The sequence below is a fragment of the Schistocerca americana genome, chromosome 3, assembly GCF_021461395.2.
Source record: "Schistocerca americana isolate TAMUIC-IGC-003095 chromosome 3, iqSchAmer2.1, whole genome shotgun sequence".
In the NCBI taxonomy this organism is placed as follows: domain Eukaryota; kingdom Metazoa; phylum Arthropoda; class Insecta; order Orthoptera; family Acrididae; genus Schistocerca; species Schistocerca americana.
Genome location: NC_060121.1, coordinates 958,827,195 through 958,851,225, shown reverse-complemented (window position 1 = coordinate 958,851,225; position 24,031 = coordinate 958,827,195). Strand labels below are relative to the sequence as shown.

General features: G+C 43.5%; 1 protein-coding gene across 1 annotated transcript in view; it reads left to right on the top strand.

Moving 5' to 3' along the window:
• The first annotated feature begins 1,611 nt into the window (after positions 1 to 1,611).
• Positions 1,612 to 24,031, top strand: part of LOC124605850 (insulin-like growth factor-binding protein complex acid labile subunit) — a 155,279-nt gene continuing 132,859 nt past the window's right edge. The window contains exon 1 of the mRNA XM_047137783.1: positions 1,612 to 1,666. The gene's annotated coding sequence lies outside the window, so the exon portion shown is untranslated. The remainder of the gene's footprint in view (positions 1,667 to 24,031) is intronic.

Sequence of the window (24,031 nt, the reverse complement as noted above, 5' to 3'; positions counted from 1 at the left end):
TAACTATAACTACTGAAGTGCACTGTGCTACTTACATTGGAAATACAATGTTAATCACTAGTTGGTTGGTTGGTTGTTTTGGGGAAGGAGACCAGACAGCGTGGTCATCGGTCTCATCGGATTAGGGAAGGATGGGGAAGGAAGTCGGCCGTGCCCTTTCAGAGGAACCATCCCGGCATTTGCCTGGAGTGATTTAGGGAAAAAACGGAAAACCTAAATCAGAATGGCCGGACGCGGGATTGAACCGTCGTCCTCCCGAATGCGAGTCCAGTGTCTAACCACTGCGCCACCTCGCTCGGTCTAATCACTAGTGATATGTTGATTATCCGCACGTTGGTATCTCGTCCGTGCGCAGTGTAAATTTCCTTATATAATTACCAGTATGCGCGAGTATGCGCCCTGCAGTACGCAGTGACTTTTTATAAAATTAAAGAGTTTAAATTAGAGCGGCCAGTCTAACGCGCGGGGCTCTCCCTCGACTCCATTCCAGAACAGATAACAGAAGAAGTAATTAACAAAAGACTAGACATCCTTTCTGTGTGTCACCAGCGATCACATGCGACTGCGCACAAGATAACTTGCATTGGCTTTCATGCTTTATTAAACAGGGTTCTCTGACAAAAAAAAAAAAAAAATAGATTTACATGCTATGGCTAAAAATGTGCCTTTAAAGTGTCTAGCATGCAGACCAACACAGGGGTATCACTAGCACCGAGGCAGAACCCGTTTTCATCAGAAAACACAACAGGCCTCCACCCTGCCCTGAAATGAGCTCTCGCTTGACACTAGTGAAGTTACAGATGGCTGTGTTTGGGGTCGGTGGAAAACACGCTACAGTGCGTCTGGCTCTGAGCTGACCTTGAAGTAACGGATTTGTAACAGTTCGTTGTGTCACTGTGGTGCCAAGTACTGCTCGAATTGCTGCTATAAGTTCAGTACGATGCGCTAGAGCCATACGCCGAACACGATGGTCTTCCCTCTCGGTAGTTCCATATGGCCGTCCGGAGCCCAGTCTTCTTGCGACCGTACATTCTCGAAACCACCGCTGCCAACAATCATGTACAGTGGCTACACTCCTGCCAAGCCTTTGTGCAGTATCGCAAAAGGAATATCCAGCTTTTCGTAACCCTATTACAAGACCTCGTTCAAACTGGTGAAGTGTCGATAGTGTTGTGTCTTTGCCACCTTAAAAGCATTCTTGACTAACACCAACTCACCACGACTAGTCTCAAAGGTAACATGCTCACGACCGTTACGACGTGTATTTAAAGCAAACCTGATACGCATCCTCATAGTGGCGCGAAATTTTAATGATCATCTTTCAAATGTGGAAACACGCCTACAGACGTTTGTTTATATCTCGCAGCTCCTTCCTGGTGTTGTTATTTTTTCCGTCAGTGTGCGTATACCAAATGCCAATAAAATTAAATAAAAGTGTTAAATAAATGTCAGACTGTGGGCTTGAGCTTTCCGTTGGAATCATCCATCCCTGTGAGCCTCTCGCCTTGGGTCACTGGCGGCCAGCGGGTTATCGACCGCAGGGTCAGGGTCGTCTCAGCTGGACACACAGATAATGTCGAATCCTGCATTCGCCGTGTTGTGTCACACGCGATCAGTGCTCTGTGGGTTGTCGAGTGTCTCTTATTGTGTCTACCATAGAGTCTCTGTAAGTACTGCGATTTTTCACGCGTTTATTTTCCGTGATTTTTATTTAAAACTCGTGATTACATTTGGAGATAAGAGCTAGCGACAGTGGAGTGTGTCCACTTGCATTCAAATATGCACACAGTGTCTAGACGAAAGTATACAACAACAAGGCGTAAATGAAAAATATGAAAGAGTTAGAAAAAGGTGTCGAATATTTTGAGAGATGGTAGTAACAATCAAAACAAGAAAAGAGTCCAGTAAACGTGGGCTCTAAAAGAGATATGAGAACTTATTTATCTTCGGTGCTGTGAAACAATCTCTCTCTCCGTTAGCACTTTGTTTTTCAAAACTTGGGAGGGGGTAGTATGGACCAAAATAAGAAAAAATGTCCAGCAAACATAGGTTCCAAAATGCATACCTTAAGAGCTATGAGCAGTTGTTCATCTTCGCTAGTGTGAAACACACCTCTTCCATAGCTTTCTTCTTCTTTCGATGGTTACTACCACGTCTCAAAATACTCGACTATTTTTTTGACACCCTGTGTTTCAGTGCGAAATCGATGCATTTGACAGTCGGAGAACGAACTAAAGTACTGCTTTATTTTTTTTCGAATGGATGGAAGGAGCGGTTAGAAGCTACGTGCAAGAGTACCATCGTGCTGAATTAGGCAAACAAAGCTTAGCTGTTTGGAGTATGTTACGGCATAATCTTGCTATTTCCGTCAGTGTCGTGACGTTATATAGGGTGTCCCAGGAGGAGTGGTCAATATTCAGGAATATGATAGGAGCAATGATTTGAAGCAAAAAACTTCATATGGACATATACCCCATTCCGAATGGTTTCCGAAATAGGACACATTTAATGTATATTATTATTTATTTTCTGTATTATTCAATACATTGTCAGGTTTACGGAAGCACACATGTGCAGTAGTTAGTAAACATTACAATATGCGTTCTACAAAATCTCAATTGACAAATATGCTTTTTAACACATTCACTTCTAAGCATCATCATACACCATGACGTTACAGCTCTTGTACAATTCACAATCAATGTTCGAATATCCCACCGTCAACTTGTAACGCCCACGCTCTCGCGTACGTTAACTCTTTAAAGCCTGTTCTATGATAAGTTGACGGGCTTCACCTTTTTAAGAAAGGATTTTAGTACATATGTTGACCACGTGTACCTAAATGGAAGCAAAATCAGACTTATACCCAGTCAGTAACAACAATGATACGTCAAGCAAGTATAAGCGCAATTACACATTAGGACAGGTAAGAAACGTACACTGCAGATGCTACTAATAGTTAATAATATGGTCGCCAGCCTAATTAGGCATTGAGTGAGTTTTTCCCTTGTACAAGTAGATGTACGTACAAGCATAACCACACGTAGTAATACTGTATTATATGGTGGATTTTAGTGCCAGAAAAATCTACTGAATTAAGATTTTCCCTTTTTTTACTAGTTTGAACAAGCTATAAATACACAACATTACACTACAATGATTACTACGCACTGCGTTTTGTCTATTGATCCGACTGAAATCGGACATAGGTCACCCTAGAAATAGCACTTTTGACACGCACACATACAATGTCAATTTTAATAATAGTAAAACACTGATAAATTTTGGTTTTATCTTGACTTTAACTTTGCTGGTCAAATCAGTGCAATCACTTCAGAATTTAAATGAATAGAAAAGAAAAGAGTGAAAGAGGGGGGGACCCTGAAACTGTTATGATCACAATGTTGAAACCATTAACTATTGGAAGCATTAATTACTCAAGATTTAAAAAATATGAATTATTACTCTTATTGTCCAATTACTTCCTCATTTAACTACCATTATTTGTGTCTCAAATCAATTAAACTTCCTTACTAAGTCAATTCCAAATTTATCTTAGTACTCTGTCAGACCTTTGCTCTTTACTCATATTTTCATTAACAATAAAGCTCATTAAGATTCATTCTAGCATAAATAGGTCTGCAGTTAATCCTAATTAACATAAACTTTAAATCTTCATTTCGGGACACTCGGATTGCACAACATGTGGAAAGAACCCTGTCTAGGTTAGTGATTAGGATAATTCATTGAGAGAACAAATCTGGTAAAAGTTAAGTTATTATTGAACAGTCAGGAACAAAATTAACACTGGTCCACACGAATACAATTCTAAAGATTCAACCTGTGCGAGTCGATGCGGCGGTTGGCGGGCGGCGAGATGGCGAGACGCATAGCACACATACAATCACAGCTATGGCTTTTGCTGTAGCGGCACTTTGCTTCTTCTTGGCGTCGTAATCCTTTTCAATCCAGTGCCATTAGAATATAGCCATGCTGTATAGTCGTCGGACACGGCACATCCGAGGCTCAATGGAACCACTTTTTCCAGGATAGCCTCCTCCCGGTACGTGTTCCTCAGACCGATGCCCAACTCCGACTAGTACCGCTGCTGAGCCCGTTAAGCCGTGCCGCGCCCGTGTGCATTTTCCCGCGCTCACCTGCCATCCACCTTTTTCCGCTCCCCTACAGATAGGGTATTCACTAAACGTTTTACATTCCACATATCTTAATACATTGCCTACGCATGGACCAGGCGCACAATTATAATTTCAAACATGTTACAATAGATTCAACAGGGATTACAGTTCAATTTTGTTATAGTATTGCTTGAAATCTGACATAAATACTACTATTCACATCTAAAGTTGCTTACATTTTCTTTAACATAATTACACGAAAATAAAAGGAAATGAAATTAAAACATTACGTACGTAAATTCATCGAAATTGCAAAGAAAAAATTTATTATATGTTCAGTAGTTGTTGTTACAAACTTCGATGCATTTGTGCACTCTTGGGAGAACATGTTGTGTTGCTTGTGTGAGTGCATCTGCACGTTCTCTAATGGGGACAGCAGCACCCATCATGCGCTCCACTAGGCCTGATAACTGTAAATGTCGTGTGAATAGGGCCTCCCGCCAGGTAGACCGCTCGCCGGGTGCAAGTCTCTCGATTTGACGCCACTTCGGCAACTTGCTTGTTGATGGGGATGAAATGCTGATGATTAAGACAACACAACACCCAGTATCCGAGGGAGAAAATCTCCGACCGAGCCGGGAATCGAACCCGGGCCCTTAGGATTGACATTCTGTCGCGCTGACCACTCAATTACCGGGGGCGGACACTAGCCCAGATCAAATGTACATTAAATGTGTTCTGTCTCGGAAAACATTCGGAAAAGGGTATATTTCAAATGAGCGTTGCTGTCATATCCCTGAATGTTAATGGGACGCCGGCCGGTGTGGCCGAGCGGTTCTAGGCGCTACAGTCTGGAACCACGCGACCGCTACTGTCGCAGGTTCGAATCTTGCCTCGGGCATGGATGTGTGTGATGTCCTCAGGTTGGTTAGGCTTAAGTAGTCCTAAGTTCTAGGGGACTGATGACCTCAGAAGTTAAGTCCCATAGTGCTCAGAGCCATTTGAACCATTTTTTGTTAATGGGACAAGATGTATAGTCAGTGCCACAGGAAGACGACGAATAAGGTCTGCCTTTCACTTTGGTGTTGTTTTCCATCTGCAGTCGGTTGTGGTACACTATACTGGGTTTTCTTGTTGTACAGTGTTTCTGGTGAGTAGCTGTAGCCAGAAAGTGTTCCGGATCGAACGGCTAAAAGCGATTAAAAACGGTTTTAGAATAAGGAGGCGTGTCTGTTCTGCCGCCCAACACTTATCAGTAAAACCCTGCATTTGTGTACAACCGATGTCTGAAGGTTAACCAATCTGACGACTGCATAAGCACAGGCATGTGGTCAATATATCATCATCCGTCTTAACTCTGTTATCTACAAGCAGCTTTCTGTACTGAAATACATATCTAGCTACGAAGCTGATATTTCTGCTGGGTCATTTGATAGTGTCGTCACTGTGGTCTTTGATATTTTATTACTCCAAAAAAAAAAAAAATGTTCAAATGTGTGTGAAATCTTATGGGACTTAACTGATAAGGTCATCAGTCCCTAAGCCTACGCAGTACTTAACATAAATTATCCTAAGGACAAACACACACACCCATGCCCGAGGGAGGACTCGAACCTCCGCCGGGATCAGCCGCACTGTCCATGACTCGCAGCGCCCTAGACCGCTCGGCTAATCCCGCGCGACTTACTGCTGCAGTAGGGACAGATCGGAAATGGCGTAACACTACCAGATGTTGCTCTTCTCAAGTGTGTATACTGTTATGATCCACTGTGTTTCAATCACTTTGCTGAAACTCCACATTAATACTCAGATTACGAACAAAGTAAGAACGAACGACAACACAGCATATTATGTTTTGGAAAATATGACTCTGTAAATATTGTTTTTGTTAACTTAAGAAGGACGTTCACAAGTAATGCAACATTCTTTTCTGAAAGCAGGTCGGTTTTAATCAGGCTTCCAACACACCATATCATTCCCCACTCTTTTGTCCACAAAACTCTGTTTTTCAACATAAACGCCGTTCTGTGCGACGGTCTTAAGATACCTTAATGGGAGGGCTTCTATGCCCGCATGGCACCACTCTTCTGGCTGACATTAGAGCCAACGACTTGCTGCATCAAGAACCTCCGCATTACCCAGGTACTGCTTCCCGGAGAGCATTGGACCAAATAGATGGAAGGTGAGAGGGGAGAGGTGGTTTGGCGCCACTCTGTGGATTGCCGTTACTTTTCGATTCGAAGTGATGAACCCATGTTTCAACGTTTGTGACGATGTTCGGGAAAAAAATTGTCGATATCAGCCTCGTAACACTCAAGCAATTCTGCACAAACGATCCTTCGCTGGCTCTGTGGCCGAGTGGTTCTAGGCGCTTCAGTCCGGAAACGCGCTGCTGCTACGGTCGCAGATTCGAATCCTGCCTCGGCCATGGATGTGTGTGATGTCCTTAGGTTAGTTAGGTTTAAGTAGTTCTAAGTCTAGGGGACTGATGATTGCCCGCATCTCGTGGTCGTGCGGTAGCGTTCTCGCTTTCCACGCCCGGGTTCCCGGGTTCGATTCCCGCGGCGGGGTCAGGGATTTTCTCTGCCTCGTGATGGCTGGGTGTTGTGTGCTGTTCTTAGGTTAGTTAGGTTTAAGTAGTTCTAAGTTCTAGGGGACTGATGACCATAGATGTTAAGTCCCATAGTGCTCAGAGCAATTTGAATTTGAATTTGGACTGATGACCTCAGAAGTTAAGTCCCATAGTGCTCAGAGCCATTTGAACCATTTGAACTATCCTTCGTTGTTCTTCCTAGTCTTCTGTTACGTGGCGAGGAACCCAGGGAGCACACACCTTTGAGTACCCCAACTGATGGTCGAGTGCGTCAGCATTACCAACAGAGACGTCCAGTTGAGAAGCGAGGTGTTTGATTGTGATCCGTCGATCACCTCGAATGAGAGTGTTCTCACGTTCCAACAACGCAGGAGTCACACAGATGTGTGTGGCCTGCAAGCCCAGAAGAGCATGGGAGGTCTGCACGCGTAGTGTAGGTGTGGCGTCTTTAATTAGTAATCAAAACGTCCTCAGTCTTTGGTTCGAAACTCGACACTGCTTGAGTTTTGATTAATAATCAGCATAGCGGCCGAAGATCGGCGTAAGAAATCACCCTCATTCTGCCAATGGCCTTGTCAAAAAGGTTCAGAGCACTCTTTAGAGCTTTGGATAGGAAACTGCCCCTAAAGGCGGAAGAATGAGCAATGATCAACGGCATGAGGATGCAGAAGGCAATGGAAACAACTGCATTAAAGACACATAACGAGTATCCACAGGACATGTGGCCTGTAGCTGAAAAAAGTGTCATGATGATCTCTCCATTGGCAAAAGATTCCGTAACAGTCGCCCGTTCGGATCTCCGGGAGGGGACTGTCAAGGAGGAGGTGCCCATTACAAAAAAATTGAATAACCACGGAAAGGATAACATTATATGAGTCAGGGCGTGGAATGTCAGAAGCTTGAATGTGGTAGGGAAGATAGAAAATTTGAAAAGGGAAATGCAAAAGCTCAGTCTACATGTAGTAAGGGTCAGTGAAGTGAAATGGAAAGAAGACGAGGATTTCTGGTCAGATAAGTATAGGGTAGTATCAACAGCAGCAGAAAATGGTATAACGGGAGTAGGATTCGATATGAAAAGAAAGCTAGGGCAAAGGCTGTTCTTGTCAGAATCGACAGCAAACCAACGCCGACAACTATAGTTCAGGTATACATGCCGACGTCGCAAGGTGAAGATGAAAGGTATATGACGATGCTGAAAGGGTAATACAGTACATAAAGGGAGATGAAAATCTAGTAGTCGTGGGGGACTGGAATGCAGTTGTAGGGGAGGGAGTAGAAGAAAAACGTCACGGGGGACTATGGGCTTTGGACAAGGAATGAGAGAGGGCAAATCCTAATTGAGTTCTGTAATAAATTTCCGCTAGTAAAGCGAATACTCTGTTCAGGAATCACAAGAGGAGGAGGTATACTTGGAAAAGAGCAGGTGATACAGGAAGATATCAGTTAGATTACGTAATGGTCAGATAGAGATTCCGAAATAAGATACTGGATTTTAAGACGTACCCAGGACCAGATATTGACTCAGATCACAATGTAGTAGTAATGAACATTAGGCTGAAGTTTAAGAGATTAGTCACGCAGAATCAACACGCAAAGAAGTGGGATACCGAATTGCTAAGGAATGACAAGATACGCCTGAAGTTCTCTAAAACAGCAATGACAAATATCTCATTAGGCAGTATAGTAGAAGAGGAATGGACATCTCTAAAAAGGGCAATCACAGAAGTTGGAAAGGAAAACATAGGTACAAAGGAGGTAACGGCAAAGAAAGGAGGAGTAACAGAAGAAATACTTAAGTTGATCGATGAAAGAAGTAAGTACAAAAATGTTCAGGGAAATTCGGGAATACAGAAATACAAGTCGCTGAGGAATTAAATAAATATTCTACAGCGAACCTAAGATGAAATGGCTGCTTAAAAAATGTGAAGAAATCTAAAAAGAAATGATTGTTGGAAGAACTGACTCAGCATGCACGAAAGTCAAAACAACTTTCTCTGACATAAAAAGCAAGGGTGGTAACATTAATAGCGCAACAGGAATTCCACTGCTAAATGCAGAGGAGAGCGCGGATAGGTGGAAAGGGCACACTGAAGGCCTCCATGAAGGGGAAGATTTGTCTGATGTGATAGAATAAGGAACAGGAGTCGATTTAGAAGAGATAGGGGATCCAGTATTAGAATCAGAAATTAAGGAGCTTTGGTGGACTTAAGATCAAATGAGGGAGTAGGGATAGATAACATTCCATCAGAATTTCTAAAATCATTGGGAGGAGTGGCAACAAAGCGGCTATTCACGTTGGTGTGTAGAATGTATGAGTCTGGGGTCACACCATCTGACTTCTGGAAAATATCATCCACACAATTCCGAAGACTGAAAGAGCTGACAATTGCGGGAATTATCGCACAATCAGCTTAACAGCTCATGCATCCAAATCTCTGACAAGAAGAATATCCAGGGTGGTCCATTGATAGTGACCGGGCCAAATATCTCACAAATAAGCGTCAAACGAAAAAACTACAAAGAACGAAACTCGTCTAGCTTGAAGGGAGAAACCAGATGGCGCTATGGTTGGCCCGCTAGATGACGCTGCCATAGGTCAAACGGATATCAACTGCGTTTTTTAAATAGGAACCCCCATTTTTATTACATATTCGTGTAGTACGTAAAGAAATATGAATGCTTTAGTTGTACCACTTTTTTCGCTTTTTGACAGATGGTGCTGTAATAGTCACAAACATATGGCTCACAATTGAAGACGAACGCCTGGTAACAGGTAGGTTTTTTTAAATTAAAATACAGAACGTAGGTACGTTTGAACATTTTATTTCGGTTGTTCCAATGTGATACATGTACCTTTGTGAACTTATCATTTCTGAGAACGCATGCTGTTACAGCGTGATTACCTGTAACTACCACATTAATGCAATAAATGCTGAAAATGATGTCCGTCAACCTTTCCCCCTTCAAGCTAGACAAGTTTCGTTCTTTGTAATTTTTTCGTTTGACGCTTATTTCGTGAGATATTTGGCCCGGTCACGATCTATGGACCACCCTGTATATAAAAATGAGGATGTGCTAGATGACGATCAGTTTGGCCTTAGAAAAGGTAAAGGCACCAGGAGGCTATTCTGACGTTGCAGTTGATAATGGAAGCAAGACTATAGAAAAAAACAAGACACGTTTATAGGATCTATCGACCTGGAAAAAGTGTTTGACAATGTAAAATGGTGCAATATGTTCGAAATTCTGAGAAAAATAGGGGTAAGCTATAGGGAGAGAAGGGTAATATACAATAAGCACGAAAGACAAGTGGGAATTTGAGTGACGACCAAGAACGAAGCGTTCCGATCAAAAAGGGTGTACGACATGGATGTAGTCCATCCCTTCTTCTGTTCAATCTGTTCAGCGAAGAAGCAATGATGCAATTAAAAGTAAGGTTCTGGAATGAAATTGCAAATCATAGTGAAATCAATGATGGGATTCGCTGCTGACATTGCTATCCTGAGTAAAAGTGAAGAAGAATTACATGATCTGCTGAATGGAATGAACGATCCAATGAGTACAGAATATGGACTGAGTGTAAATCGAAGAAAGACGAAAGTAATGAGAAGTATCAGAACTGAGGAAAGCGAAAAACTTAACATCAGTATTCATGGTCATTAAGTAGATGAAGTTAAGGAATTCTGCTATCTAGGCAGCAAAGTAACCAATGACGGACGAGCAAGGAGGATATCAAAAGCAAACTAGCCCTGACAAAAAGAGCATTTTCGTGCAACAGAAGTCTACTAGTATCAAACATAGGCCTTAATTTGAGGAAGAAATTTCTGAGAATGTACGTCTGGAGCACGGCGTTGTATGGTAGTGAAACATGGACTTGGAAAAACCGGAACAGAAGGGAATCGAAGCATTTGAGATGTGGTGCCACAGGCATAAGTTGAAAATGAGGTGGACTGATAAGGAGAGGAATGAGGAAGTTCTGCGTAGAGTCGGATAGGAAAGGAATATGTGGAAAACACTGACAAGAAGAAGGGACAGGATTGTAGAACATCTGTTAAGACATCAGGGAATTACTTCCATGGTACTAGAGGGAGTTATAGAGGGCAAAAACTGTAGAGGAAGACAGAGATTGGAATACACCCGGCAAATAACTGAGGACGTAGGTTGCAAGTGCTACTAATCTGTGATGAAGAGGTTGGCACAGGAGAGGAATTGGTGGTGGGCTGCATCAAACCAGTCAGAAGACTGATGACGCGGAAAAAAGAAAGAAATTGCGATGATGACAGACGCCTCGCCCAACGGTCACTGTTCTTTTCACTGCCAGGTCTCTGTAGACATTCTGTAAGCGCCTATGAATATCTACGATACTCTGTTTTTTCGTCAAAGGAAACTTAATGACAGCTCTCTGTCTGGAATGCATCTTCTTTACAGACGCCATTTTGAAGGTGCATAATAGCGCCACCACTTACCGGAATTTAATGTAACTATAGGGGCTGAAGCGGGGATATTCCACGATGTTCGATAGCAAATTTCGCATTTCTGCAACCGAAACTGTCCGAGAAAGAAATGTTTTACGTTTCTTATTGAACGCCCCTCGTATATTGTTTCAAGCAAATGTTTTGCTTCTTTCCAAATGATACGTCATCTGTGACTTGTAAATCAGCTAGTTGCAGTTGTTACACTGAGTGCTTTCTTCAACGACATGTTCTTTTCTAGCCTTTAGGGTTATTTGCAGAGATTTGTTTCCTTCTAAAGAAAATTTCCTTATAGTCAGGGCGCATTACATTATCCTGGATGGAGAGACATCCAAAACACTGAAATAATGTCTGGTGTACCCTAAGGGAACGTAAGGGGGACGTTGCTAATTCATGTCATACATTATTCACTTAGCGGATTTTATTAGTCCCAATCTGAGGATTTCCGCAGATAATTCTGTTGTACACGACAATCAGGCAGGTGCAAAGACTGACACTTGCTCTTAATATGAGGAAGGGCGAAGCTGAGTTCTTCACGAAACTTTTCCGCCTCATCTTTAGACTACTGGAATGATGAGGCACAACAGGAGTCAGACATGTCAAATAAATACTGTATTTGGGAGTAACAATACGTAGATATGTGGAGTGGGACGACGATGCGCGCTCAAGTGCGCGCTGAAACAAATGACAGTCCTTCGTTCATTGGTAGAATGCTGCGAAACTACAGTATACCAACAAAAGGTGTTGCATAAAAACGTGAGCAGTCCATACTTGAATTATGATGAAGTATATGGCTACCGTATCATACCAGACTAACAGTGGGAATCGAAAGAGTACGTAGAAAGCAGTTGTGAATAGTCACAACTAGTTTGACTGGTGAGACAGTGTAACACAAATGTTGAAAAATGTTAACTGTCAGACACTCGAAGAAAGTCGCAGTATATCCCGTGTGAACCTACTTAGAAAACTTCGTGGACCGACCCTCAGCGTCGAACTATGATTATTTATAGTCCTCAGTTCCCCTCCCAGCTCTGTACAATGCAGTGCGTTTAGTCTCAGAAACTTCTTCCGCGCGGTCTAGGCGCCTTGTCACGGTCCATGTGGCTGCCCCCGTCGGAGGTTCGAGTCCTCCCTCGGGCATGGGTGTGTGTGTTGTCCATAGAGTAAGTTAGTTTAATTAAGTATTGTGTTAGATTAGGGACCGATGACCTCAGCAGTTTGGTCCTATAAGACCGTCCCACAAATTTCCAATTTCCAAACTTCTTCCTTGATACCATCTTAACATTGGTCACCAGTGGAGCTTTTTCATTGTTGGAATGTTTTCCTCGCTTCTGCCATCTGGGGTACTCTCACTTCTCAGATACCAGAAGTATCTGATTTCTTCTACTGTGACTTCTCAAATTTTGAAGTTTACCAATTCCCCTTCTCCTTTCTCCTTCTCTTCGCCATTCTTGACTTTATTTTGTTTTTCGTTAACTCACATCTTGTCCTGACTGCTGTGCCAACCTTATGGATGTTGTGATTTTAGTTAATGAAAGCTAACAACGGGATGGTAAGAAGAAGAAAGGGTTTGTGAACAATGGCTGAGTGGATCAGCTATCACGAAGCAGCAGTAGCTGTCCTCTCTTGTAGTTCTTTCATTTATTTAATTTTTTTATCCGTACAGTACATCAAAGGAACCCGTATTTTCAGCGAGGCGAGCACATCGCTCGTATTGTGTCAGAATGGTCTGAGGACATTTCGTGGCCATGAGAGAGCTTATGTGCCAGGCAGATCAGCTGACCTCAGTTCTCGTACACCACTGTCGACAACGTGTGCGCCTTAGACTCACCAACGACTAACATCAGTAATTTGAGGGAATGGATCAGTGGTCGTGGATGAGGAGGCTACTTCAACTCTTTTGTTGCCTCGTAGAGTCCATGCTAACTGCACTTCTCCACATGATCTCTTCTTCTCTGGATTTTTGCTGAAGGTTCAGCTCTACGGGCTGTTGCCTTAGAGGTTTGATCTTCATTTCAGTTCTTCTTTTCTCTTCGACGGACCTTTTTGGGGTCTATTTGAAACACAAGGAAAAATTCTACGTTAATATTTTACAAGGATGTACGAGGGCCGTTCAGAAAGTAACCTCCGGTTGATTTAAAAAAATACACCAAGTTAAATAAAAATATTTTAATATATACATCTTACAACTACATCTTTGCACTATTTTTCTACGTAGTCTCCATAGCGATTGAGGCACTTATCGTATCTCTTCACAAGCTTTGAAATTCCTTCTGCATAAAAATCACCCGCTTGTGCCTGGAGCCAGCCTGTGACCGCATCTTTGAGCTCTTCGTCGTCATCAAACCGCTGTGACCCGAGCCATTTCTTCAAATGCATGAAGAGGTGATAATCACTTGGCGCCAGGTCTGGGCTGTAAGGTGGATGGTTGATAACGTCCCACTTGAAGGACTCAAGAAGGGCCGTTGTTCTGCGAGCAGAGTGAGGACGGGCGTTATCGTGCAAAAAAACGATACCGGAAGTCAGCATACCACGGCGTTTGTTCTGTATAGCCCGTCGTAACTTTTTTATTGTTTCACAGTACACGTCTTGATTAATGGTCGTACCACGTTCCATGAATTCAACCAACAACACCCCTTTGGCATCCCAAAACACCGTTGCCATCAGTTTTCTGGCAGAAAAATCTTGCGAGGCTTTTCTTGGTTTGGTAGGCGAATTTGAATGTGCCCACATCTTTGATTGTTCATTTGTCTCAGGGTTCACGTACTTAATCCAGGTTTCGTCACCGGTCACGATTCTGTTTAACAATGGTTCTCCTTCGTCCTCATAACGTGACAGAAAGTCTAATGCAGAGGCCATTCTTTGAGTTTTGTGGTGGTCGGTAAGAATTTTGGGCACCCATCGTGTACAGAACTTACGGTAACCCAATCTTGCTGTCACTATCTCGTACAAGAGAGTCTTAGAAATCTGTGGAAAACCAGTAGGCAACTCCGACATTGAGAAACGTCGATTTTCACGAACTTTTGCATCAACTGTCTGAACGAGTTCGTCAGTCACCAATGATGGTCTACCACTCCTCTCTTCATCATGAACGTTTTCTCGTCCACTTTTAAATAAACGTACCCATTCACGGACAACCCCTTCACTCATAACTCTTGGTCCGTACACGGCACAAAGCTCACGATGAATAGCTGCTGCAGAATATCCTTTGGCTGTAAAAAACCTTATGACAGCATGCACTTCACATTTGGAGGGGTTTTCTATTGCAGCACACATTTCAAACTGCCACAAAAACTAAACTAGTGCAGGTACGACGTTCACTCGACCACGCCTTGATGCCGACTGACCTGTTGAGTGCGTGAACGCACAGATGGCGTCGCTACTCCCCCCACAACCCGCACTGTGACCAATCGGAGGTTACTTTCTGAACCGCCCTCGTATATTCCGTTAATAAGTGTGGCAGCTGGTGGCGTTACGGCGCTGCACCCTGATGCCCACGTCGGGGGTGTGTCGGTTCTGAGACGTCCTATATTTCTCGCAGCAGTCACCGGACGATCACCTAAACGTCTTCTAGAGGTAAGGTATTCCGACTACATCTACATCCATACTCCGCAAGCCACCTGACGGTGTGTGGCGGAGGGTACCTTGAGTACCTCTATCGGTTCTCCCTTCTATTCCAGTCTCGTACTGTTCGTGGAAAGAAGGATTGTCGGTATGCCTCTGTGTGGGCTCTAATCTCTCTGATTTTATCCTCATGGTCTCTTCGCGAGATATACGTAGGAGGGAGCAATATACTGCTTGACTCGTCGGTGAAGATATGTTCTCGAAACTTTGACAAAAGCCCGTACCGAGCTACTGAGCGTCTCTCCTGCAGAGTCTTCCACTGGAGTTTATGTATCATCTCCGTAACGCTTTCGCGATTACTAAATGATCCTGTAACGAAGCGCGCTGCTCTCCGTTGGATCTTCTCTATATCTTCTATCAACCCTATCTGGTACGGATCCCACACCGCTGAGCAGTATTCAAGCAGTGGGCGAACAAGCGTACTGTATCCTACTTCCTTTGTTTTCGGATTGCATTTCCTTAGGATTCTTCCAATGAATCTCAGTCTGGCATCTGCTTTACCGACTATCAACCTTATATGATCATTCCATTTTAAATCACTCCTAATGCGTACTCCCAGATAATTTATGGTATTAACTGCTTCCAGTTGCTGACCTGCTATTTTGTAGCTAAATGATAAAGGATCTATCTTTCTGTGTATTCACAGCACATAACACTTGTCTACATTGAGATTCAATTGCCATTCCCTGGACCATGCGTCAATTCGCTGCAGATCCTCCTGCATTTCAGTACAATTTTCCATTGTTACAGCCTCTCGATATACTACAGCATCGTCCGCAAAAAGCCGCAGTGAACTTCCGATGTCATCCACAAGGTCATTTACGTATATTGTGAACGGCAACGGTCCCATGACACTCCCCTGCGGCACACCTGAAATCAGTCTTACTTCGGAAGACTTCTCTCCATTGAGAATGACATGCTGCGTCCTGTTATCTAGGAACTCCTCAATCCAATCACACAATTGGTCTGATAGTCCATATGCTCTTACTTTGTTCATTAAACGACTGTGGGGAACTGTATCGAACGCCTTGCGGAAGTCAAGAAACACGGCATCTACATGTGAACCCGTGTCTATGGCCCTCTGAGTCTCGTGGACGAATAGCGCGAGCTGGGTTTCACATGACCGTCTTTTTCGAAACCCATGCTGATTCCTACAGAGTAGTTTTCTTGTCTCCAGAAAAGTCATTATACTCGAACACAATACGTGTTCCAAAATTCTACAACTGATCGACGTTAGAGATATAGGTCTATAGTTCTGCACATCTGCTCGACGTCCCTTTTTGAAAACGGGGATGACCTATGCCCTTTTCCAATCCTTTGGAACGCTACGCTCTTTTAGAGACCTACAGTACACCGCTGCAAGAAGGGGGGCAAGTTCCTTCGCGTACTCTGTGTAAAATTGAACTGGTATCCCATCAGGTCCAGAGGCCTTTCCTCTTTTGAGCGATTTTAATTGTTTCTCTATCCCTCTGTCGTCTATTTCGATATCTACCATTTTGTCATCTGTGCGACAATCTAGAGAAGGAACTACAGTGCAATCTTCCTCTGTGAAACAACTTTGCAAAAAGACATTTTGTATTTCGGTCTTTAGTCTGTCATCCTCTGTTTCAGTACCATTTTGATCACAGAGTGTCTGGACATTTTGTTTTGACCCACCTACCGCTTTGACATAAGACCAAAATTTCTTAAGATTTTCTGCCAAGTCAGTACATAGAACTTTACTTTCGAATTCATTGAACGCCTCTCGCATAGCCCTCCTCACACTACATTTCGCTTCGCGTAATTTTTGTTTGTCTGCAAGGCTTTGGCTATGTTTATGTTTGCTGTGAAGTTCCCTTTGCTTCCGCAGCAGTTTTCTAACTCGGTTGTTGTACCACGGTGGCTCTTTTCCATCTCTTACGATCTTGCTTGGCTAACTGAGGGAATTCCGCCATCGGGGAATGCCGAGGTAGGTGCAAGATGAGCGTGATAGCTCCATTTTGCCCCTTCTGTAAGCGATAGATATGAGCATAGGCCGCATTCTCCCAGACAACAGCTGCGTACTCCAGAACTGGGTGCAGTAGCGTCTAGTACAGAACAACCCCATGGTCCTGTTGGAGTGTGGACGTCGAGTTTAATAAGGAATATAGATTGTGCAGTCGGTAGTCTGACGACAAAAAACTTGTGACCATAGGCGCGAAGCAAAGGAAATTTATTCTATATTCGGGTCACTGTGCAATACGAGACTACGTCGCAGCTCGTGAAAGTTTTTAGTTCTTGTCGTACACATTTAGCCTTTAAGATGGCAAGGTAACTCTGAGACTCATAGTTCTGTCTGTAGGAATCGGTTTTAAAAATGTGCTACGATAAAAGTTGCATCCAATGTGAATGAGATGACAAAGTTTAATGAAAAGCACATTACATTAGATTTTACGAAAAAATGAAGCGTCAGCGTTAAAATGAGCAGTGGTTTATTCACGTTATTAACAGGAAGCGTGTATTATTTCGTGTTACATTATGTATAAATATTGTTCACCGTCATAGTATATGAGGTGTATTGCCAAAAACAGGAACCAGTCAATGTTCACTTATACCATGTAGAACAATGGCGTGCCCACACTCCACTTGAAAGAACACGGGTTGTGTACGCTATTACTGCCTTTCCTCCCTATTTATTGCGTGTCAGCGCAACAGTGTTGGCCAGATCTACAATTTTCTTTGCTCAGTAATACGTGGACGGTCGTGGTAGATGCGCGAAGCAGCTGTGAAGGGCAACACCATATCTATGTGGCTTTTGTAAAGCCCACTAGGAGCAGCACGCCGGATATCATAAGACAGAGAAAACAACCACCAATGACACCACCACCTCTTGATGGCTTTGGCAAAACCCACTGGGGGATGCCTACAGTAGATCAAAAGACGCAGGAAGGAACCGCAAAAGACATCACCTCTAGATGGAGGAATACACCGCCGTTTGACTGTACATTTCTGTATATTTCCTGGGTACACTTTAGATTTCGGCTTCCAAGCCAAAATCGAGTATGATGATTTTAGACTATTGATGTATTTTGGTGTGTACTGTACACTATGAAATATTATTTCAGACCATTATCGAGTACAACGTTCTTAGACCGTCAACATCATTTTGCTGTGTACTGTGCCGTATGACATATACATAATACAACACATTTGCTTAACGTGATATGAATGGTACAAAATAAACATCTTGTAGGAATGCAGCACATTATTATACAAGCACATCATATCTGGGAAAATCAGTCCAAATCAGGCACACATAAGAATAGCACATGCCTAACGAACTAACATAACTACGAAAGTGATGTCAAAGAATGAAATATTCGGAGGTAAGAAAGACTTTTATATTACAGTGGTGAATATATTGGACATAACTTAAGCAATGAAGTATTTTATCCACTGTATTCAAAGTTTTCTAGCATGACATGAAAGTCTGTAGGATCCTATCTTGCAGGGAGCATGTGTGCAACGGCGATATAGATTGTATCAAGTGTCACCTTCACAAAATGCATTAATCGCATTAGTCATTCTCAAGATATTCGGAAATCAGCATGAGTCTCAAAGCTCTTTGTAGCTTAGATCTACCTTATTCTTGCTGTAATGTCGGTGCAAAGAAATAACTGTATAATATGCTGATGGGAGCTTGTACCCAATTCCACTGAAGGCAGTATGGATTCAACTAAATGTGCTCACATCGGTTATCACTCTGGACAAAGAGTAAATGAACACTTGGGAGCTGACTAACAAAGCATAATGAATTATGTTTTTGGAATGAGAAGTAATTAAAGAGAAATAAGTATAACTGTTATAATAATGGATCACATATTGTCACAAGAGATCCAGCAACTCTTCAGATTTTTTATAATGATTATTACTAGCCTCCTCTCTATGACTTCACTTGCTTGTTAGTTCGATGCACACACATCCTCCTCTCCCTCTCTGTCCCCCTCTCCTCCTTCTCAGTCTCTCTGTCCATCTCATCCTCCCCCTTCCTCTCTGTTCATTCCCTACTTCCCCATCCCTGCTCATCTCCTTGTCCCACCTCTCTATTCATCTCTGCCTCACCTGCTCTTTCCCACCTCCTCTTCACCCTCTTTCTGTCCATATCCTCTTCCTTCCCCTTGTCTCTTTGTTCATCTTCTTCTCCTCCCATTCTCTGTCTATCTCCTCTTGTCCCCTCACCCTATCCATGTCCTCCTGCCTCCCTCTCTCTGTCCATCTCCTCCTTCCAATCTCTCACTTTTCATCTCATCCTGCCTCCTCTCTCTGTCTGCCTCCTTCTCCCCACATCTGCCTATTCATCTCCTCTGACCCCCCCTCTCTACCCATCTCTTCCTGCACTCTCTCCGTATCCATACCATCCAGCCCCTCTCTGCGTTCCTCCCTTCATTCCCTCTCTCTCTCTCTATCCATCCCCTTCTGCCACAACTCTCTTCATCGACTCTTCTATCTATCTCCCACTTTCACCCATCCACAGGTGTAGGCTGTCCTGCAAACCAGGTCAATAAGCCGAGCTGATTCTACTTCCACACAACATGCTAGTTGTGCAGGGCAGTCTACATATCAGAAGATGAAAAAACCTTTATTTGCCTATTTCTCTGCTCCTATGGGATCTAGGAGGTTCTTACCCCATAGTGCTGACTCTCGTGTAAAGAGCAGTATGTCTGTCAAAATTGGTTGAAAATGATGCAATGGTTTGGGAGGAGATGCTGCACCCACTTACATGTTTGACATGTTACACGCATCTCTTCCTCTCCATTCTCTTGACCCATCTCCTTATCTACTCTCTGTCCATCTCCTCCTCTCTCCATTTCTCAGCCAATCTCCTCTTCCTACTTCTCCCTGTCCATCTCCTCATCCCCCCTTTCTTCATTCATCTCCTCCTGCCCTGAGCTCTCTGTCCATCTGCTGCTGTCCTCTCTCCCTATCCATCTCCTTCTGACCCCCCTCTGCCTATCGGGTTCATCCCCTCCTCCCCATACTTGCCTCCACCTGCCCCCTTCCCCTTTTAAAGAATTTAAAGAATTTTCACTTCTCAGAAGTGGTGATTAATCATATCTGAAGGTAATCATTAAATGTTATTGAAACTAGTCATCAAGTATAATATTTGCTGCTGACACTGTTACGATAAATATTTTAAAGAGGGAATAATGTTTTTTTTTATTATTCAAGAAAAGCAACACGATAACTCCGCAACAAAATTACAGAAGTTCTCCGTGGGACCACATGGAATACAATGACCATAAGTCATCAAAATCAGAGAAAAAGAAACCCCCCATAGCTTCTATTCTCCGTAGTAATATTAAATGAGGAGGGTTATTACGTGAGCCATAGCCTACATTCAGGGATTAGTTAATGAAAGACCGATATGTATCGTTGAACATGATACAAAGTGTTTTACTCTGAATAACGGATTTAGCCTTAGTCACGAAGAAAGCACACCTATAAATCTCAAATATATGTAGAACATTACGCAAAGTGCACGAGCAGGGAACGCTATAAACACAGATTCTTGTAATTGACCACATAGAAATGGTCATCAATGCGAAAAATTAGGCAAAGTCGTCGAATATGAACCAGTGGAAATGGAAATGAGCGTTTGGCGTCAGTGGCCGGGAGGCCCCTCGCGGGGCAGGTCCGGCCGCCATATCGCAGGTCTTATTACATTCGGCGCCACATTGGGCGACCTGCACGCCGGATGGGGATGAAATGATGATGAACACAACACAACACCCAGTCCCTGAGCGGAGAAAATCTCCGATCCAGCCGGGAATCGAACCCGGGCCCAGAGGACGGCAATCCGTCACGCTGACCACTCAGCTACTGGGGCGGACTATATGAACCAGTAGAACCATGAAACACTTTTCAACACGCTCTCGCATATGGAAGAGTCATTAAAAATTAGAGTAAATCATTGCTTCATTCACATCAATATAATTTCCACGTCCAGTTTCGGCCACGTGTTCAGAGAGCATTTAAAGCAACAGGCATTGTGAGTTCACCAGTGTTCGGGACACACTTGTGTTCACAACTAAACTTCAGCTGTGTTACAGGGTTCCTGAAAGCTTGAGAAGATGGTTGTGGCGAAAAGCATACATTGCTGGCCATTGTAAGTGAGATGTCAAAACGATGATTAAATTTGTGGGTGCTTTTGGTTATGTAGAGGGTGAGAAGTTAATATACCAGCTGGCCCCTCTGAATGCAAGAGTGGTTCTAATCCCGCTGGACATCGAGTCAAGCTAAGACTGGATGTCAGGTAAGAGTACGTTATCTCATGCTGCTGCAACTCAATGCCAGAGCTCATCAGTAATAGTGACTGGTAAGTGGTGGCATGTCAGTCTCTCGGCAACCCATGATCGGACGTTTTCAGTCGGTGAGAGGTATGGAGAACGTGCTGGGCAAGGAAACAGTCGAACACCATCTGTATCGAGGTAGGTCAGGGCAGTTCAAGAACATGAGGTTTAGCTTTGTCTTCTGGGAAGATGACGTAATTGAGGTGTCGAAGATAGATTTCGGCCTTAACACGTGAAGAATATAATGTAAACAAAATCATGCTCCGTGTCCTGGCCCAGTTGGGCAAATCTGGACCGACCGATCGCCGTGTCATCCTCTGCCAACGGCGTCATTGGATGCGGCATGGAGAGGTGTAGGGGGGCACACGGCTCCTCCAGCCGTTCTCGGCTTTTTGGACCAAGGAACCCCTACATCGCACTCAATTAGTTCCTCTGTTGGCATAACTAGCGTGAGTGCACGCCTTACAGTCCTACTACCAAGGAAAAAACCCTGACGTTACCACGAATCAAACCCCGATCCTCCTCACAGCAAGCAGACACGCTCACCATTGAGTTACAGCGGTGGGCAGGATTGTAACAGCAGTTGTCGAAAATACCGGCTGTTCTTACCAGAGGTGATCATGTTGTGTACCCAAAGACGCTCCATACCATGGTGCTAGGTCTGGTCCTGTATGATGAAGGCAGTCTGGCAACCCTCGTTCTTCTTCACCCCTCCACTCTTGGGTAAGCCCGCTGTGGTGGTGTACGTATACGAGGCGTTCAAAAAATTTCCGTTCGAGGACGTTGCTGCGGCTCATGTACAACGTAGAGCAACTCCGAAGCGTGCATATAAGTACCGATATGTGCGCAAGGAGGTAGTGTGGCATTCGTGTCTTTCCGACGTGCGAGCGGTAAATGCAGAAATGTGAGCTATGGTCACGTTATCACCAAATGCACCCAAACAGGACCAACGTGCTGTTATTATTCTTTTGACGTAGACATCCATCGGGGAACGAAGAATGTGTAAGGAGCAGCATTTCTATTGAAAACCATCTTTGTGGAATGGTGCGCCAAATTTTGTGTTGGTTGCAATCCTACACAAGATGCCGATCGATCTTGGAGGCCAGACTCGTCCATTGTTATCGATTTCAAGGAATCTGGTGTCTCCATCACTGGAGTACGAAAGTGCACAACGCAGGAGAAATTACGGCGCGCAGTCAAGGAGAAGCGTCCAGAAAAACTGCGAGAGGGAGTGCTGCTGCTTCATGATAACGCACGTCCCAATAGAAGTAGATGTTCTCAGAGTAGTGAAGCAACTAAAATCACTTGATAAAAGCAAGCCATCCGGTCCAGACTGTATGAGTATGCTTATGCAATAGCTCCATACTAAAAAATCATATACAACCTCTCACTCGAAGAAAGATCCATACCCAAAGACCGGAAAGCTGGACAGATCACACCAATATTCAGCCAAGGTAGTAGGAGTAATCCATTAATTTACGAGCCCATGTCATTAATGTCGATATGCAACAGGATTTTGGAACGTATATTGTGTTCAAACATTTTGAATTACCTCGAAGGAAACGGTCTGTTGACACACAGTCAACAACGGTTTAGAAAACGTCGTTCTTGTGAAACACCACTAGCTCTTTATAGCTCTTTACTCACATTATGTGTTGAGTGCTATTGATAAGGGATTCCCTATTTCTGGATTTCCAGAAGATTTTTGACACTGTGCCACACAAGCAGCTTGTAATCAAATTGTGGGCTTATGGAATATCGTCTCAGTTATGCGATCGGCTTCGTGATTTCTTGTCAGAGAGGTCACACAGTAACTGATGGAATGTCATCGAGTAAAACAGAAGTGGTTTCTGGCGTCCCCCATGGTAGTATTATAGGCCCTCTGCTGTTCCTTACCTACATAAACGATTTAGGAGGCAATCAGAGCAGCCGTCTTAGGTTGTATGCAGATTATGCTGTCCTTTATCGTCATCGGAAGATCAAAACAAATTACAAAGCGATTTAGAAAAAATATCTGTAAGGTGCAAAAAGTGGTAGTTGACCCTAAATAACGAAAAGTGTGAGGTCGTCCACATGAGTGCTAAAAGGAAGGCACGACAAATCAGTCAAATCTAAAGAGCGTAAATTGGACTGAATACCTAGGAAGTACAGTTACGAACAACTTAAATTAGAAGTAACACATAGAAAATGTTATGAGAAAGACGAACAAAGACTGAGTTTTATTGGCAGAACACTTATAAAATGTAATAGGTCTATTAAAGAGACTGCCTACACTATGTTTGTCCGTCCTCTTTTCGAATACTGCTGCGCAGTGTGGTACCACCTTACCAGATAGGATTAACGGAGTACATCGAGAAAGTTCAAAGAAGGGCAGCACGTTTTGTACTATCGCGAGAGAGGGGAGAGAATGTCACTGACATGATACAGGATTTGTGGTGGACATCATTAAAACAAAAACGGTTTTCGTTGCTGCGGAATCTTCTTACAAAATTTCAATCATCATCTTTCTCCTCCGAATGCGAAAATATTTTTTTGACGCCGACCTGTGCAAAGAGGAACGGTCGTCATTATAAAATAAGGGAAATCAGAGCTCTCACGGGAAGATATAGGTGTTCGTTTTTCCTCTCGTTGTTCGAGAGTGGGTCGCGCGGGATTAGCCGAGCGGTCTGAGGCGCTGCAGTCATGGACTGCGCGGCTGGTCCCGGCGGAGGTTCGAGTCCTCTCTCGGGCGTGGGTGTGTGTGTTTGTCCTTAGGATGATTTAGGTTATGTAGTGTGTAAGCTTAAGGACTGATGACCTTAGCAGTTACGTCCCATAAGATTTCGTACAGATTTGCAAACTTTTTTTTTTGTTCGAGAGTAGAATAATAGGGAATTATTGTGGATGATCCCTCTGCCA